General features: G+C 38.7%; 1 pseudogene; it reads left to right on the forward strand.

The window, feature by feature from the left end:
* LOC145813149 (inactive leucine-rich repeat receptor-like serine/threonine-protein kinase At1g60630) overlaps positions 1–20227 on the forward strand; it is a 65502-nt pseudogene that overhangs the window by 12737 nt on the left and 32538 nt on the right.

The following is a 20227-nucleotide window of genomic DNA, read 5'->3' on the forward strand; positions in this document are numbered from 1 at the left end:
TATTCTGATTTAATTATGGAAATGATGAGCTTTGTTGAGTCTGATTTGTATATGATTTTGTTAAGGATTTATTTCAGAAATAGAAATTGAAGGCCAAATGGTTTAAGAAGGTATAATTGCTGAGTTGAATCAGTTTAATTTCAAGTATTGAATCGTATGGGAGTTTAATTAAATATTCGATTTCGCTTAGTAAAAGTAAGATTTGATTAATTGGGTCCGAATTGGAGTTAATTAAGTTATGAAGATTGGGAATTGTAATTATTTTGAATTAAATTTACTTATGAGGTGTTGTAGACCGCTCGAACTCTCTTTGCGCACCCCCATTCGGAGAAGGTGCGAATTGGGTCTTGCTACTACAGTTCGAACTCCTGTCACGGTTCTAAATCTAATCTCACAAAGTGCAATGTAAGACTGATAAATCACCAAAGAGTCCAAATCTGGCAATTGGTTTTGAAAAATCAATTTTGAATCAAAAAGCGCCAAACATGGACTGCTTTGCCAGATTACAGAGTCGCCACCTAAATATTTTATTTTTGGGAAATTTAGGAAACTCTAACTGGTGCCTAAGGCCACGTGTCCGTCATCACCAAAGTTGTCTCGGCTCCGGAACTTGGGTACGAGAGGGGAAGGTCCTGAAATGAGCACCCCCGCTCGCCCGATCAAAGGATCGGCCTCTACTAAACATGATATGTTGTTTTATAAACCTCACGTGTTCTTATTCTGATTATTAATCTAACTTACTATGTGATGTGCACAGCATACAAGTATAGACTAAATCGCAAGAATTGGAACAAAACAACTCATGTTTGTTTTCTAAAAATGGTTTGAAAATGCTACTTGCAAGTGGGCTAAAGCGCAGATTTGCCACCCTCAAGTGGACTTAAAACATGATTTTGCCACTTCGCAAAATGGGCTAAAACTCACAATCAATGAATTGTCCCAATTCAAGCAACGCAACCTTCATCCACAAACATTCATGCAGTTAATCATTTAAGCAAATAGCCTTATGGCAAGCATGCTAATATAGCAACACTTACACTCATGCAAGGATACTAAAGCGTAAACACTTACAGTGTACTTCGAGCTAAAACAAGAGACTTAGTTAGAAATCAATGCATGATCCTAACTCTGCTAAAATGCCTAATACAACACATGCAAAATGCAACTAAATAGGCTCGGCTATCTAAGATGGCATATGAATGCAACAATTTGATACATGTATTCAAAGAAGTATTGAAATACAATGCAGTTTGTATGATGCTATAGACGCGCCCTTGGGCTTTGCTACTACAGTTCGGACTCAAACGTCACGGTTTTGAGTCTAATCCCGCAAAGTGCAATGCAAGACCGGTAAATCATCAAAGAGTCCAAATCTGGCAAATCGTTTTGGAAAACTGATTTTTAAGAAAGAAGTGCCAAACATGGATTGCTTTGCCAGATACAGAGTCGCCACCTAAATATTTTATTTTGGGGGAATTTAGGAAACCCTAACTCGTGCCAAAGGCCAAATGTCCCTCATCACTAAAGTTTCCTCGACTCGGGAACTTGGGTACGATTGGGGAAGGTCATGCAATGAGCACCCTCGCTCGCCCGATTAAAGATCGGCCACTACTAAGCATGATATCGAGTTTTTGAAAACACATGCGTTCTTATTCCGGTTAATTAGCTAGAATTACTATGTGATGTGCGCAGCAAAACAAGTATAGACCAGATCGCCTAATTTGGAACAAAGCATCGCGTATCCGTTTGTTTGGAAACGGTTTAAAGTTTGCTACTCGCAAGTAGGCTAAAATACGGATTTCGATGAGTTGTTCCAATTCAAGTAATCCAACCTTCACCCACAGGCATTTAGGTAGTTATATCACATAAGCAATTAGTCTCATGGCAGGCATGCTGTCATGCTAACACTTACATACATGCAAGATGCTAAAGCATAAACACTTACAGTGTACTCCGAACCAAAACAAGAAACTAGTTAGTAATCAATGCCTGATCCTAGTTCATGTTAGCAATGGCTAGTGCAACACATACAAAATGCAACTAGAATAGTCTCGGCTATTCAAAGATGGCATATGAGATGCTACAATTCGATACATGTATTCAAGTAGGGATTGAAATACAATGCAGTTAGTATGATGCGCCGAGCCCGATGTATGCAATACAGATGAGTGAATGCAAACATGCGATCATAAGGATGCTAAACGAAATATGCCCTAAAACTAACCATCATAAGCGGTTAAGTAAAAGGGAGAAAGAAATGGGGTTTGGAAGACATGCATCACACACACGCATGCTTATTACACAATTGTGCCCTCTCAACGGAGGAACCGAAAGAATAACACAAATTAACTAATTAACTAACTAACAAGCTAATTAATTATTACAAAACCAAATGAATAGCTAGCTACAACTAATTATTACAACACTTAAATAATTAACAAATTAATTAAGCTATGAAGGCAGTAAAGCAGCCTCGGGAAGAGGGACGAATGCATGCTCGGTCGGTTTTGCCCAAAAATCCGTTGCCATGCTTCATGTTGCCTCTGTTTGCACTGCTCTGTACCTCTGAAAACTGTGCCAACTTCTGTGACACTTCTGAACCACCTTGTGGGCATGCTGAGAGGCCATCAGCCAAAAGATAGGGTCACCGGCCATGGGAAATTGGTCATCGACCAGATATAAGGCTCTCAGCCAGATGCTATTAGCCGACCAGCACTAAAAATAGCCGACCGGCCATCTCTTCTTGCTAAATGCTTTTTTTGCTGCAACAGAGGACAGACAGAGCATGGTAATACATTTGCAAGACAATGTTTGCACAACCACACCCCTTATCATGTTTGAGACTCAAAGGAGTGTAGTTCTCGACCCTCAGACCATCAATCATGCATTTCGATGCATGATGGCCAAGGAGGCCAAGTGTGCAATTCAATATAGAATGAAATGCACAAAAACACACAAGGGGGCCCCAATCTCTATCATGCTTGATCAAGAGACAAGGGATACACACACAATGCAATGCAACTTAAGCATGCAAGCAAGCAATGCCATGTAATGCAACTAGCATGTAACAATATGCAAAGGGGCAAGTATGTAACAACATGTTAATTAGCAAGCATGTGACAACATGCAATTTGACAAGCATGCAACGAGCATGTAAGCATGATGTAATAGGACTAGCATGCAACAACATGCAATGGAACTAGTATGCGACAAGCATGTGACAAAGCATACAACAACATGCGAAGATGGACTTAAACCAAAATTGGAGGACCTCGGTCATGCCCAAATCAGTGGCTAAAGTGCTAAGGAATGATGGACAAAAATACATACAAACGTGCACATGTAAAGGTCCAACACCTAGGCATAGGGGGACAACTTTCAAGAACACTTAAAAAGGGTGAAAAGAATGCAAGTGTGACAACACTATATGCTCTGAAATCATGTTAGGAATGCTGCCAAATCAACCAAATGAAGCAATTATAGCATGCAAGAGAGCTCAAGGCTCAAGGCTAGCCAAGGGGTTCAAACCATGGCCACATGAAGCAAGCCCCAAAGGGCCAAGGGCACTCAAAATAGTCTCAAGGCAGGTCAATATGAGACCAAAAATATGCTCGAAACTAGCCAACACAAGCTAAAACACAATGTCAAAAACATGAGGCATACAAGGCTACAAAAGAGGTGTTACAATACACCTAATACAACCAAATATGGCATGATTTAACCAATGAAAATCAGAGTTATGGCATGTTAGAACAAGACAAAAAACACATTGAAATGGCATCTTAGAGGCCTAAACATGGAAGCATGCACAATGGTCCAATCATGAGGCATAAAACATCAACTCTTTAAAGCATTAAAGGAGTGATAAGTGCAAGTATATGAGCATACTATATGGACTGAAATAACATTTAAAATGATGCCAAATCACTGAAATGGCCCAAGTAAAGCATGCTAGTGACTTAGACACTCAAAGCTAACAAGCTAGAATACATGGTAGCTGTACAAAGCATGACATATATGACTAATACAACTCAAATCAGAGCTTAAGCATGCTACAACAAGGCTAAAAGCTTCATGGAGTCAAGCCAAAATCATGCTAAAAACATGGCTTAAAGCATAAAGCATGTTAAGGAAAATAAGAGGATTGCAAGGCAAGCATATGAAGCATACATGATATGTCCAAACCAAGTCAAAACAGTGTTATATCATGGCAAAAAAAAGCCTAATACATACTGAAATAAAGCTAAAACAAGCCAAGCAAACACGCTACCAATATAAGCCATTTATACTAGCATACAAGACAACAAGGAGAGGGGATGACCCTCTCCTATTTAAGACCTCAAAACTACCTTTCCACCACTGAAATTCCTATGGATTTCAGTGGTAGAAAGTTCATTCAAAGTAAAGAACAAGGGCCAAAAAGGATGGCCTAAAACAAGGCCTTGGGAGGGGTAAACAACCCCAAACCAAAAAGAGACCTCAAACAAAGATCTAAAGCATCAAAAATTAGAACTTTTATCAGTTAAGAGCTAAGCTTAAAACAATAAGCAAGAAGGGCTAAAAGCTTAAGCAAGAATGAGGTATCTAAAGGTTAGTTGCTCACCCTTGTAGAACCTCTTCAAGAACAAAGCTCCAGCAGCTTTCTCTGACTAAAACTAGCTCAAGAACTCTGAAATCAACCTCAAGGGACCTCAACTCCAAGAGGATGGTGTTCTAGTGTGTGTTTGTGTACAATAGTAAGACAAAACAACACTTTAGAGCAGAAAACAAGATCAAACAAAGGAATATAGATACAAAAGTATATCTATCCCTCAAGAATGAATTTTTTTAGAACCTCTGGAGAGGGAGGAGGAGCTCCCTCTTTATAGAAGTTCAATTCCAAAGCTTCTTGGAAAAGCTAAACCAAGGGGCAAATCACTCCATGCACGTGTATGGAATGGGTGAACTGTGGATGCCAGCTGTGACAGCTGGCATAAAATATCTGCATAAAGCAGATGAATAGGGTTCGGCTAGAAAACATGGTGGATCGACAAACACAAGGGCCGGCCGACCAACCAAATATAGTGTCGATCGGCCAACACTTTTGGTCGATAGCAAAAAAACAAGGCCGATGGCCTCAGGCCTTGGCCGATGGGTTGAGGGGATGGGAAACAAGCCACCATCTTCCCTCAAAAGCAAAAACACAAGTGCTTGGTCCACAACCAAGCATAAAACAGACAAGTTGAGAGATCTTGAGGCAAGACGCGCGACCGAGACCTCCGAGAACTCAAAACGAACACAAACATGGATGGTCATCGAGTGTTCAAACAATGACGTCCAAGTCTTGAGGACGGTCAAAAATGGGGTGTCTACAGATGAACTGAGCCCGGTGCATGCAAGACAAATGAATGAATGCAAACATGCAAGCATAAGGTATGCTAATTGAAACATGCCCTAATCTAACCACCGAAAGCGGATAAATAAAAGGGAGAAAGACGTGGGATTGGAAGACATGCACACACGCACGCACCCTTATTACAATATTGCGCCCTCTCGAAGGAGGGTCCGAATGAATAAGCTAAGCTAATCTAAGCCAAGCTAGATTAACTAATCTAATTAAACTAATTAGACTAATTATTACATAACAAATTGAATAACTAGCAAATTACTTACTAATTATTACAACACTTTAACTAATTAAATTACAAAAGCAATGCTAACTAATAAGTAAGGCATTAAATTACACTACTTTAGCTCTACTTTGGAAAGTTGAACATGCATGCATCGGTTTCTGTCTGGAAAGGCTCTCCGATTTGCTCTTGAGAGGCTCTGTTTGCAGGGTGTCTCAAAGAACTCTCTGCTGAAACTTACCAAATCACTGCTGGGGAGTGCACCAATGGCCTGTCGGCCATGAATGGCTGCTCCCGGCCATCTGCTGGCCAAGAGTGGGCCTCTACAGGCCAACAATGAAGGGGTGCTAGCTAGCAATAAAAGGCTGCCGGCCATTGGTATGCTGTGACACCAAACTACAACAGAGCACAAAACAGAGGAAATTGAGGGTCTCCCAAGGGCATGTGTGTACTGTGCCACTCCTTATCATTTCAAAACATCAAATGAGAGGTACCATTGGATCCAAAACCATCAATCAAGCATGCAATGCATGATGGCTAAAGATCCAACTTGCACACATTTCAATAAATGCAAGACAAACAAGACTATAGGACCACTAACTTATCATGGAAGATCAAAGGCAATGGAGACAAAGGGAATTGGCTCATTTTCATCACTTTGAGTATGAAATGGACCAATTCACCTTGTGTTCAATATAACGTCCGATTGAACACAATGCAATGCAAACAACAATCCTTATCTTGGCATGTTTTACTCGGTTCACTTCTTGTTTACACATTTTAAGTTACCAAGCCATTCATTAATCGACTTGTCCAAATATGAAAGTCCTCTAATGAGAGGAAGGTCAATCAAAAGATGACTTAAGATATGAGAGAAGCCATGCCTTTGACTAGGAGGAACCCTCAAAAGAGGGTTAAAGCCATTTAAGTATATGCCTCAATCCCATAGCTTAAGCACAACTTAAGACTAACCAATCCTTAAAACAAATCAATAGTTAAGAAACGAGGGAGGTGGCAGAATTTCAGTGCTAAAATGGCATGAAACTTAAGACTCTAACATGCAAACAATTCATGCACAACATGTTAGGGGACTTAAGCATTAAAACTAGTGAAGAGCTTTACACTAGATCCATCCAATGCCAAACTCAAATGGCCAAACCAACCATGGACAGACCTCAAACATGCCAAAACAGTGGCCAAAATGTGCTAAGATAGTAGCTGAAAAGCAAGAAAAACATGGTCATGTATTGGCTCATAAACAAGGCATAAGGCACAACTCCCAAAGGCAATGAAAGAGTGGTATGTGCGAGGGTGTGATAGAGAAATATGCTATGAAATCACATGCCAAATGATGCCAAAACATGCAAATACCTCAAGCAAAGCATGTTAGGGGCCTTAAAACACAAAGCTAGTGAAGGCTATTTACACTATAGCTATACAAGGCAAAGCATATATGACCAAAATCACTCAAAACAGAGTTAAAGCATGCTAAATCAGTAGGAAAAATGTGTTGGAGCTAAGCTAACACAAGCTAGAATGATAAGCTAAATCATCAAACATGTTAGGCTTGTAAGCAAGATTTCACTACAAGTGCAAAAATCAAGTAACAAGTGGCCAAACCAGCCAAAAATAGAGCTAAAACATGTTAAATTAGAGCCTAAAACATGCTTGAACTAAGCTACAAAAAGGTAGAAATACATGCTCACAAGTTAGGCCATCAACACATGCAAACAAAACACAAGGAGGGGAGGCCACCCCCTCCTATTTTAAGCCTCAAAACAAACTTTCTACCACTGAAATTACTCTGAGTCTCAGTGGTTAGAAGGCCAAGCAAAGGCTATTACAAAAGCTTAGAAAGGTGGCTCAAGAGGCTTTAGGGAAACCACACCCTAACCACACAAGGTTCAAACCAACATTTTATGACTGAAAAATAGAACTTTTTACATGCCAAAATCAGCCTCAAAGTTGCATACAAAGATGGCAAAGCAATGAACTAGAGCAAAGCTTAAAAGGAGCAGATCCTTACCCTTGAAGCACAACAATAAAACAGCAAGCAAACAACCAACTTTCTGAGTCAAAACCAATCTAAGGAGATTAAACAAGACCTCCAAGAGCCTCAATCCTAAGGTGAAGGTGTTGGCTAGGGCTGCTAGTGCAAAGGTGAAGAGAAAATACACTTTCAAGCACAAAATAGGCACAAAATATAGAGAGAGAGGATTCTAGAGTGAGAGAGAGAAAAATATATCTCAGCCTAATTTTCTAACCCCTTTGCATGCATATAGATGAGCTATATATATAGAAGATACAAGGAGCATTAAAACAAATCCAGCCCTCCACGTGCAAGTAGATAAGCTAATTTGTGGAAACAGCTGTCAAAATATCTACAAAAATATCTGTCAAAGCATTAGTGGTCGGTCGGCCATCAGTGATGGCTGGTAGTGCCCCATTGATGGCCGGCAGTACCTCTTGATGGCCGGCAGGGCAAATACCATGGCCGACAGCCCTTAATTATGGCCGGCAAGTCGTCATGAACATCACTACGAAAAGACCAACACATGGTCCAAATATGAGACAAAATGGATATAGGGTCTGGAAGGATCAAACCTGGAGCATTCCGTCGCGAAAGTCGAGTACTCGACGAGCAATCAAACTTGTTGCTGGATGTACCTTGCAAGAACATCCAGTCTTGAGGACGGTCAAAAATGGGGTGTCTACAGGTGTCAAATTTGAATGCGTAATTTATTGAAAGGAATTCTGAGTCTGATGTGAAATTAAAGGCTTAAATGATTTGGAAAACCAAAATTGATAATGTCAATGAACTTAATTGGATATTTGAAGCCTTCTGGGAGATTGATTAAAAATCTGATTCAGATTGATAATTTTAAGTATGATTAACAAGGCCATAATTGAGGTTAATTAGACTAATTGAGTTATGTGGGAAATGATCAATTACAAATAAGTATGGTTTAGCGTGGTTTAATTAAGCTAATTGTGCAATCAAGAGTTAAACTAATCCTACGTGATTAATTGTGAAGTGGTGTGATGTGGCTAATTATGAAGTTGTGTGTAGAGGATTTTAGCCCCTTGTGTGTCTACATGTTTTATGTTGATGAATTCATAAAGTGAAGAGGTGTGTAGGGGCCTTGCATGTGTGTATGTAGGGCTGCAAGCGAACTGAGTTGTTCATGAGCAAACTCGTTAAGGCTCATTCGAACTCGATTTGCTAACTAAATAAATGAGTTCAAGCTTAAATTTCAAGCTCAACTAATAAATGAGCCGAGCTCTAGTTTAATATTGCTTGGCTAGAATAAGCTCGTGAGCTCAAAAATATGCATATTAATTTTTAATTTTTATATCTTATATTCATATATATGTATATTTTATTATAATATATATATATATATATATATATATCTATATTTGTATTTGTTAAACTATTTTAGCTTGACCATTAATATCGATCATAATTATTTTAAGAAAAAATAATCCTTCTATGTCTGAAAGCATTGCCTTTGCTTTCCTTTCGTTGATTTGTGTTATAGCTATCAATAACTCACCATTTTATAAGAATCAGGATTTTCTGCGTTTCCTCTCTTCAATGATGTGGAAATGAAAGACTGCAATAACATGTTGCGCCAAATGACATCATTTGGTGCGTTTGTTGGGAGTCCCACATCGATTGCAAAATACATTTTAAGGTGGACAAATTTGTATATAAGTGTAGAAGGTTATTGGTTTCTGTGGCTCTCTCTTGGCTTAACGAGCCATCACGAGCCGAGCTCGACTTACATAAATTTTGGACGAGCCGAGCTCGAGCTTAGATATTGTAGCTTGTTTTGAGCTTCAGTCGAGCTCAAACACCTTGCAAATAAGTCGAGCCGAGCTCAAATATGATAAAACTCGGCTCGGCTCGACTCATTTGCAACCCTATGTGTATGTCTGCTACACTTGTGCTAAAGTCAAGAGGTGGGTGTGTGTATGTTTTTGTGCTAGAGACTTTGAGTCAAAAAGTGGGTCATTTCTTATTTGTCTTGTGCTAAGAAAATTGTGTGTGTGTGTGTGTGTGTGTGTGTGTGTGTGTGTAAGTGTTGTGCTGGAGCTCAAGGAAGTGTGCACGTATGTATTGTGGTGTCAAGAAATGAGGTATGTTATATGTGAGTTAGAGGAAGTGAGACTGAGCTCATTCTTCATTGTATGATTTCTACTGGAGGAGTTTAGAGAGAGAGAGAGTGCTCCATTCTAGTGAGAGAAAGAGCTTAAGACTTGTCAAATTGGGAAGAAAAAGAAGAAGCTAAGGGGGAAATCACTTCTTATATCTGAAATTGAGGCCTTAAGTAAGGAAAATATGCTTTTATTTTGTAGAAAATCCTCCATGCATCATGAATTAAGGGAGTTATTGAATCTATGTCATGGAATTTGAAAGGAAAATGGGTTTTGAGCAAGAAATTGAGCTACATGCATGTTCAAGAAAGATTTTATCATTTTATTTTGTATTTTGAAGTTCTTGCATGCATGAAATTCATCTTTTATACATTTTCAAAAATTTCCACCGCAAGTTCATACTCACAATTTCATGGATTTATCCATTTAATTTCATGTTTTGAAAAGCAAAAAAAATAAAATAAATAAATAATTGGAAATTCTTTGCATGTATGGAGATTTGAGTTAAGTTTTGCTCAAATTATTAAGGTTTTGGAACAAATGATTTATAAAGGGTCATGTATTGGTATTTTTGAAAGTAAATTCATGTTTTGAGTAAGACATGAACGGCCCCAGGTTTTGAAATGGTGTTTGGGAGCTTAAACTTTCAATTTTGAAACCTAGATTTTTCATAGACCGCTCAAGCGACCAAATGGTGGCTTGCGCACACATTGAGAGCTCCCATAATTTTTGCTGTCTAGCGACAAATTGGTAGTTCAAGCGAACTCATTGTATGTTTACCAATCACTTAAGCGACCAAGTGTTGGCTTGAGCGCACATCAAACCCATCTAGTATTTTTGCAAACAATACAGTCCGCTCAAGTGACCAAGTGGTGGCTCAAGTGGTCAACCCTTTTCAGTATGTTGTGAAAAATTGCATCTTGTTCATATTTCGTCCTTATCTCTTTTCAAGCATTCCTAGGCATGAATTATGACTCATTAGGGACTAATAAGCTAAGAACCAACATAAGTTAATTAGTTTGGGAAGTAAAGTATGAATTCGATTTATTTGAGAAAAAGTAGTAAGTGAAATAAGATTCGATCAAAAGAATAATAATGTTTCCATGTGTATATTTGTATGCTTCGTGTAGGTTGGACACTCGAGGAGTAATATTAATTCAAGCCAACTGTGAGTAATATCTCTATAAAAATATGTTCAAAAAGTGTTTGGTGAACTGATATATGAATCATGTTTATGAAATGTTATTTTATATGGATGAATAAGTGTCCCTTTTTGAAAAGTATTCATGGCATTCTTTAGTAAGGCCCTTGCCTGGGGGAAACAATACAATGGCCCTTCAATTAATGGAATTACAGAGATCTTGGATGTTAGACCCAAGTGGTCCCTTCATTAGAACTTTGTGGTCGCTTCGATTTAGGCTTTTGGGTCCCTTCGTTACTCTATTGGATATACCACATATGATGAATCAATAATGGATTCGATATGAAAATGCTTTGTTTGATTTCGATATATGCTTCATTTGAAATGTATGGATTTTGATATGGTAAATGCTTTGTTTTGAAAATAATATAAAATTCATTTTTGGAAATTGTAAGACAAGTTTTATAATATGAAGGACTTTATAACGATTCTGGTTTAGACCCGACCCATTTCGTGATTTTGAATCCGAGAATCCATGTACTTAACTGTTGTTCATCTCATTTCCATCATATTGCTTGTAACGCCCCAAACTTCTAGCCCAAATGATAATGCAACAATCATGGCTCTCTTAAAGGAAAACCAAATATAACTTCCCATACTTGCATTACATAATAATAATAGTTCCTCATGTGATATTACATTGATTCAACAACAAATAAATAACCAAATAAGCACCCCCAAGGGTTTACAATCTTCCAAGGCCTAAGCCCGGTACACAAAATGGTTATTCAAACCCACACATACATAGCCCTTGGCTTACAAATAGGATCACAACAAATGAGAACTTTAGTGCTCTCAACACACACATTTCTACGCCCTCAATTAGGCAGATTCACCACGTCTTTTCCTACACAAAAATCTGGTAGGGTGAGCATAAAGCCTGGTAGGAAATCTTTAACAAAGTATATTCATTTTATACAAGTCTCAAGAGATGAATGGATATGCCATGCCATGCCTTTTTGAAAATAAAACACATCTTCATCTTTTGAAAACCATCATACTCAATGATGTTATGCAATTTCAACTGTTCAAAATTTATCAATTTAATTAAAGGGGGCGGTAAATACAACTCTGGTAATCCCTAGGTCGGTGTTTGCAAGTAGACTATACGAGTACTACCAATTGTCATTTTTATCAGTATTAACCGGAAGGCTCGACACCTATCTGCGCAACTTTCTGGTCTTTCACCAAGGACACTCATGCCAACTTAAACAATTTCATCTATACCACCTATCAAGACTTACCATCGTATTTACCCCAAAACCATTTCATGAAAACCCATTTCCCAACATTCTTTTCCGAATGCAAATTTCCAAAGCTTAACATAGTCCAATGAATTGAAATGCCAATGTATGCTTAATAATGCACTGCAACATTACTTCCATATTCAATTGTTCCACACAATATACCATTGTGATCAAAATTCCCAATTCTCTTTTCAACACAATTCCACAAGATGAATATATATATATATATATATATACTTTTATATCCAATTCATTCAAGAGAATAACGTAATTCTCACATTTTGAGCAATCTCAACAATTTAGTCAATTCAAGACTAAATCAACATTTTGACAATAATTTCCAAAATAAACAACAATTCTCATTTTTTTTCACAAAATTCATCATTTATATATATATATATATATATATAAACAATTTTCAGAACATCCATTTATTTTGGTACACAAAATAAATATGACAACATCTTCCAAGGATTTTCAACATCTTTCAAAGAAAAGACCCAATTTCTAGGTTTTCTCACAAAACCATTCATCTCCAAAATATTTAGAAGAATTTTCCCAAAATCATCTTTCTTCAATCAATATGGTTCAAAACCTTCAATTTCTATTTTAAAAGGAAAAGAAATTAAACCCTCTTTCAAAATCACTCATCTTCTTGAAATCAACAATCAATTTCTCAAAGCTAATCAAAGGATGATTTCGAAAATCATCTAGATCTTGCAAAAACATATGTATAACTCTAAGAAAATACCTACCTCGAGTTTTGAAGAAGAAGTGAGATGAAACCCCCAAAATCAACGGTGTCAAAACTCGATCTTCACCGAACACAACGAAGCCCTCGAGATGATAACCAACTTTGGTGAAGAACTTAAGTTTAAATCCCAATGGATTTGGAGAAATCATAGAGAGAATATGACTTCTAAAGAGAGAAGCTCCCGATCTGGAATTCTGAAGAGTTTTAGAGAGAGGGAGGACTGAAAAAGTGATATGAAATATCAGATTCACGAACTGATATAACATGGTCCGCTCGAGCGTGGAATGCCCTGCTTGAGCATCAAATACACTAACCCAGTACTTTTACAGACAGATCAAACTTCTAAAACCAAACATTCTCCACTCAAGCGCATAAATAGCCGATCGATATGATATGCAGCTCGACCCCCGCCAAGGCTCTGCCCTTGGACCCGCCAAGGGGCGTTACCCCTTGGACCCCCGCAAGCTAATCGGGCAACTTGACTCCCGTCCGGCCTAGTCGAAGTGGCAAAACATAAAAGAAGGATCGAAACCGGGATCGCTACATTGCTTGTTGATTTTGGCTATTGGGAGTTTTGGTTTCATTTGAAACAAGTTGGGAATTTAGTTTTTCAATGAGTTTGGCCATTTCCACCTGTCGGCTTCTCATTTTTAAAAATGTTTTCTTTGTGCCTTTTTTGTCACTCCCTTTACTCTTCGTTTGTCAATCACACTCACATACACCAACAAACCATCATTATAAATTTAGCCAATTGGCAAACCCTAAAATAATATAACTAACCATTTCAACCTTGTTACCTAGTCCCTCTCTCACAATGTCAATAAACCAAACACCTTCATATGAACCAGAACCCAATTACATTGACATTTCCCTCCAATATTCTTCTCCTTCTTCATCAACAACAATGGCTCGAGTACTCGTTCCCATCCATATAGTCTCTCTCATGTTCTTTCTTCTCTTCTTGACCGGGAATTCAGTGGAAGAAGAAGTGAAGCTCGTGCTAGTCCTACTCATTAGAGAACACTCTCCCATGAAATTAGGTCCACTCTTTGGTTTGAATATGAGTTCAGAACCTTGTACAGACAAATAGCACGATGTGTCATGTGATAGCAAGTTACAGTTTGTGACAAAGATAGTTCTTGATCGGTTCAATCTAACTGGGGTTCTTAATGCAACCTCTTTATGCAAGGCTAAGTCTCTTTTTGTCTTGAGCCTGAATGACAACGATGTTGGTGGAGAGATCCAACAAGAGATATCAAATTGCCGGTATTTAACTCATTTGTATCTAAGTAGGAATCGCTTCTCTGGCAACCTTTCGGTCAATATCTCCCAATTAAGTAATCTAAAAAGTCTCAACATATCGAACAATGACTTTTCCAATCAGATCCCTGACATGTCTAGAATTTCAGGCTTGCTTTCGTTTCTCGCTCAAAACAATCATCTAAGCAGTGAGATACCAAAATTTGACTTCTTCAATCTACAAGAATTCAATGTCTCCCACAACAATCTCAGTGGTCCAATTCTTAATGTCATTGATCATTTCAACGTGAATTGTTTTTCGGGTAATCTTGAGTTATGTGGACAACCCTTCTCAAATCCATGTCCAATGTTAACACCTCCACCGCTTAAAAAGGAATCAAAAAGGTCCTCAAAAAAGAAGTTCATTACCTACTCGGGCTTTTTTGTTGCTAGTTTATGATTAAGGCCAAATTGTACATCATTGAGGCCGTTAATTACGATCTCTTAACTTCACTTGCTTGTCAAACTGTATACTTTATGTGTCTTGAATGTCAATCAGGTTATACATAGTCGAAGCATAAAATGGGCAAAAAGACAGAATTTGGAGAGAGTGGACTTTCCTGCACATGCGTTGACTTTTTCCGCACGTACGTTGACTTCCTGCACGTGCGTTGACTTTTTCTGGAAAAATGTGCCCGATGTTTTAAACCTGTTGGAAATGCATCAAAAATATAAATAGGCAAGAAAAAGAATGGATTAGGGTTCTGTAGACGCGCCCGAACGCCCTGGGAGGGTGAGTCCCATTCTGTTCGTATTGGGCTCACTACAGTTCGGACTCTCGAATTGTCACGGTTCTTAATCTGAACCAAAGAGTCCAAATCCGGCAAATCGTTTTGAGAAATAGATTTTTGAAAAGAAGTGCCAAACATGGACTGCTTTGCCAGATACAGAGTCGCCACCTAAATATTTTATTTTGGGAAATCTAGGAAACCCTAACTCGGTGCCAAAGGCCACGTGTCTGTCATCACCAAAGTTGCCTCGGCTCGGAAACTTGGGTACGATTGGGGAAGGTCAACTATGAGCACCCCCTCTCGCCCGATTCGAAGATCGGCCTCTACTAACCATGATATCCGATTTTGAAAACGTTATGTGTTCTTATTCCGGTTTAATTAGCTAGAATTACTATGTGATGCGCACGGCACAAAGATATAGACTAGCTCGCCTAATTTGGAACGAAGCATTGCATATCCGTTTGTTTGAAAAACAGTTTGGAATTTGCTACTCGCAAGTAGGCTAAAGCACAGATTTCAACGAGTTGTTCCAACTCAAACAATCTAACCTTCACCCACAGGCATTCAAACAGTTTATATCACATAAGTATCTAGCCACATGGTAAGCATGCTTTGACATTCACACTCATGCGAGATGCTAAAGCATAGAAATACTTACAATGTACTCGGAGCCAGGACAAGAACATGTTAGCAATCAATGCATGATCCAAGTCCATGTTAAGTGGCTAATGCAACGCATATAGAATGCAATCTAGAATAGGCTCGGCTAATCTAAGAATGACATGTGAAAATGCACAGATAGCATGTATTCAAGTTAGATTTGAAATACTTTATGTAGTTAGCATGATGCGCCGAGCCTGGTGCATGTAAGACTAATGAATGATGCACGCATGCATAGCATAAGGTATGCTAAAGTAAACATGTCCTAATACTAACCATCAAAAGCAGGTAAGTAAAAGAGAGAAAGAAGTGGGGGTTGGAAGGCATGCACACACACACCCACACTTATTACAAATTTTTCCTCGCTCGGAGGGACCGAAAGAATAATACAAATTAATTAACCTACAAGCTAATTAAATATTACAGACTAATTAATTAATTAACAAATTACTAATCTAATGAAAGCAGTAAACAACCTCGGGAAGAGGGCCCAATGCAATGCGCGCTCGGCTCCGCTCGGAAAGCCACTGCCATGCATAAGTTGCCTCTGCTTTGGCTGTTATCCTTCTCTGAAGACTGCACAAATCTCAGGGTTGCTTCCCTGAATGCTGTGGAACACCACCGGCTGAGGAAATTGGTCACCGGCCATGGAGAATGGTCACCGGCCACAAATTAATCCATCGGCCACTTATGGATGGCCGGTCGGCGCTACAGATGGCCGGCCGGCCAAATCTTCCTACAAAATCTATTTTTGACAGCAGCAGAGGGCAAAACATAGCATGACAATGCATTTCAAACAATGTATGCACCAACCACACCCCTTATCATATTCATGACTCAAAGGGATATGATTCTGGATTCTCGGACCACTAATCGCGCATTTCCATGCATGATGGCCCAAGGAACCAAGTATGCATTTTGATATGGAATGCAATGCACATAATCAAGCAAAGGGGGCTCAACCTCTATCATACTCAACTCAAGAGGTGAAGCATGCATGCCAATGCAATGCATCCTAGGTATGGAGGCTAGTATGCAACATGGAAATGCAATGTGTAACGTAGGTTAGGCACACAAGCTAAGTAAAGAAGCGTGTAAGGCATGAAATAGCGGTGAGGGCACACGCGATGCGTGTGCATAATTTTTTTTAAAAAAATTATGCGATTGAGTCAATAAAAATTGAATTAAGGAACACTACTTTTCAATTGAGAAAAATTTTAATACATCCTCATTCAAATTTTTTTTTTAATTCATATATTCAATCGCATAAATTTTTTTTGTGAATTTATATGATATATATACACACATCTCTTTGAGTTTTTTTTTTTTTTTTTTTTTTGAGTTTTTAATTTTTTTTTTAATTTTTTTTTTCATATTTATGAAATTTCTTTGAGTTAAGAATGAGGATTTATTTAATTAAGAATATTGAGTTTGGGTAAAATTATTTTTATATTCAATTTTTTTTATTTATATATTCAATCGCATAACTTTTTTTTGAATTTGATATGATATATATATATATACACACACTTATTGATCAAAATTATATAAAACGAAAATCAGAGAAAAAAAAGCCTCGAAAAGTTTCCCAAGGATAAACAACACCGTCTTTGTTCCGATAAAAGAACAACGTGTTTTTTGAGGACATTCTCATCATGACAATCCAATCCTGCAGGATACACATAAATATATGATTAGCTATTTTGAGGAATCGAAACAATAATTTGTATATATATGTATATATATGTTTGTGTATGAACATGACATAGAAAATGGGTTTGTAAAAACCTACAAGTATGCAAGACACAATATGGATGTTCAAGCATGCAAGCAAGCATGTGACTTCATTCAATCATGCAACAACACACTAGTATGCAATAACACACAAGGTGAGCATGCAACAGCATGCAAAGGGGTGGACTTAGACTAATTTAGGCAGCCCCCAAACAAGCCTAAAACAGTGGCCAATCCCATGGAAATGAGGGCCTACACACACACACACATGTACATGCTGATGGGCCAACACTTAAAAATCAAACAAGCAATCTTTAAGCACACTTAAGAGAGCTTAAACATGAACAATTAGCATGCAATGTAAACTCTGGAAATCATGTTAATAATGGTGCTAAACCAATTTAAACAAGACAAACATGGCATGCAATTGGTCCAAGTACTTGAGGCAAGTCAAGGAGACTTAAACCATGGCTAAGTCAACCTAGCCTCTCAAGGCCAAGAGGACTTAAAACAGGTTCAAGGCAGACCTAGACAATGCTAAGGGAACACCTAGATGGCATCTAAGTGGCTTGAACATGCAAGCATACAAAGGAGCACATTCATGGAGCATGAGGCAGCAACCTTTTAAAGCAACAAATGAGCATTAAATGCAAGCATACAAGCATGTTATAAGGACTGAAATAACATGGTAAGTGGTTCCAAACCACTGAAATAGTGCAAGTAATGCATGCTACACACTCACACACCTAAGGCTAACAAGTCAAAATGCAAGGTGGCTATACTAAGCATGCTATGGTTGACCAAAACAACCAAGGACAGAACTTAAGCATGCTAAAACAAACACAAAAGCTTCACAAAGCTTGGCCAAAATCATGCTAGAACAATGATCAAAACCTAAAGCATGTTAAGGCCAAAACATGGCATTACAAGGCATGTATGCTAAAAAAGCATGGTGTACCTAAACCAACTTAACACAATGCTATATCATGGCAATATAAGTACAAAAATCAGTTAAGGCATGATCAACATGAACCTAAACTAGATGCTCCCTCAAGAGGCAAAAATGGCCCTTTACAGGGACAACAAGGAGAGGGGGTGGCCCTCTCCTTCTTAGAACCTCAAGGCACCATCCTCACCAGTGAAATCCCTCAAGATTTCAGTGGTGAGGAGGCTCAAACACAATGGTCCCGGAGCTCACCAAAATAGCACAAAAAAGGGGTCAAACAACCTTAAGGCTCAAAACACCCTTAACCAACTATTTAAAGGACTCAAAAATAGAAATTTTATATGTTATACACCAAGTCTAAAAACAGTTGCAAGGCAGCCTAAAGAGCTATGAAAAAATGGGGAATAAAAGGAATAAGTTCTTACCCTTGTTGACCCTCTTCAAGAATGATGGACCAGCAGCTTCTTTAGCTCAAACCAGCTCCAAAACTTCAAGAACAGCCTCTTAGTACCTCAGTAGCTAAAGGAAGGTGTAATGGTGGGTGTTTGTGCACAAAAGTAAGACAAAACACACACAAAACACAAGAGATGGGGAGATATAGATATAGGATAGATACACAACTCAAACCCTAAAACTAGAGCCCTCTGAAAAATGTAGTCTAACCTAAAAGAGGGAGAAGAGGCCTCCTCTTATAGAAGGTTCAATCTTGCAAGCTTACAAGACAAGCTAGCCAAGAGGGAGATCCCTCCATACACGTGTATGGAGGGGAACAAAGCGTATGCCAGCTAGCATAAAATATCTGCAAAAGCAGATGCACAGTGGTCGGCCTGCCAAAAATACAATTTGGCCAAAAAAGATGGCCGATTGACCATCTATAGTGCCGGCCGGCCAAACATTTGGCCGGTGGCAACAAAACACAGCCGGTGGCCTCAAGCCATGGCCGGTGATGTGTGGGGATGGCCAATAAGCCATTCCCTACCCTCCACAGCAAAAACACAAGTGTTTGGTGCAAAACCAAACACAAAACAGTAGAGTCGAGAGGTCCTGAGGCAAGCCGCGTAGCCGAGACCTCCAGGAACTCAAGACGAACACAAACAAGGATGATCACCGAGTGTTCAAACGGTGACGCCCAAGTCTTGAGGACAGTCAAAAATGAGATGTCTACAGTTTCCTCTCTTTGACAGAACTCGAAAGTCATAAGAATGACGGGAGTGATTGTCAAAGCCCAGAGACGACCCATTTTTGACAAGGCCGAAGACTTAGACAGACATGCAAGATAATAAAGGTATGCGCCCGAAGGCAGGGGCAAAATGCAACCGACAATGCATGAAGCGGAGCATAACTTATGATCATGCAAAGAAAGCTGTAACGAAGCATAACATGTGATAGTTTTAAGCAAGCAAACGCAAATCCAACTACACTACAACGCAGAAAGGATGTAAGAGAATCATGCAATTCTTGATACGTTTCACGCAGAGAATACAATACCTGTGCAGTTCGTCTGGTTGCACCAGCTTCAAATGAACCGTACATACAATATCGTGCCTGAAAAGAAAGCAACTTAACAGGTACAATATTGTTAGCAACATGCATGACAATGCAAGATGAATGCAAAATGATATGCAATATATACAAAACTATGTACAATAATGCAAAAGAAAATGCAATGCAATTGGATCATGATCCAATCATGAGCAGTTCAAAACCACACAAATGTCAAATAGATTGATGGAGGTGCAAAGTCCGTCTACCATAGAAAAGGTGTCGCAACCCTCAAAGCGCGTACACATGCAGAACTATGAGTGATGTAGACGGACACAAGAACAAGTAATTGGGTGGAATGACATAAGTGGAGGAAGTGACCCACTAACGAAAGACCAATGAT

Source organism: Camellia sinensis, chromosome 15, assembly GCF_055761805.1.
Source record: "Camellia sinensis isolate YWXY chromosome 15, ASM5576180v1, whole genome shotgun sequence".
NCBI lineage: Eukaryota > Viridiplantae > Streptophyta > Magnoliopsida > Ericales > Theaceae > Camellia > Camellia sinensis.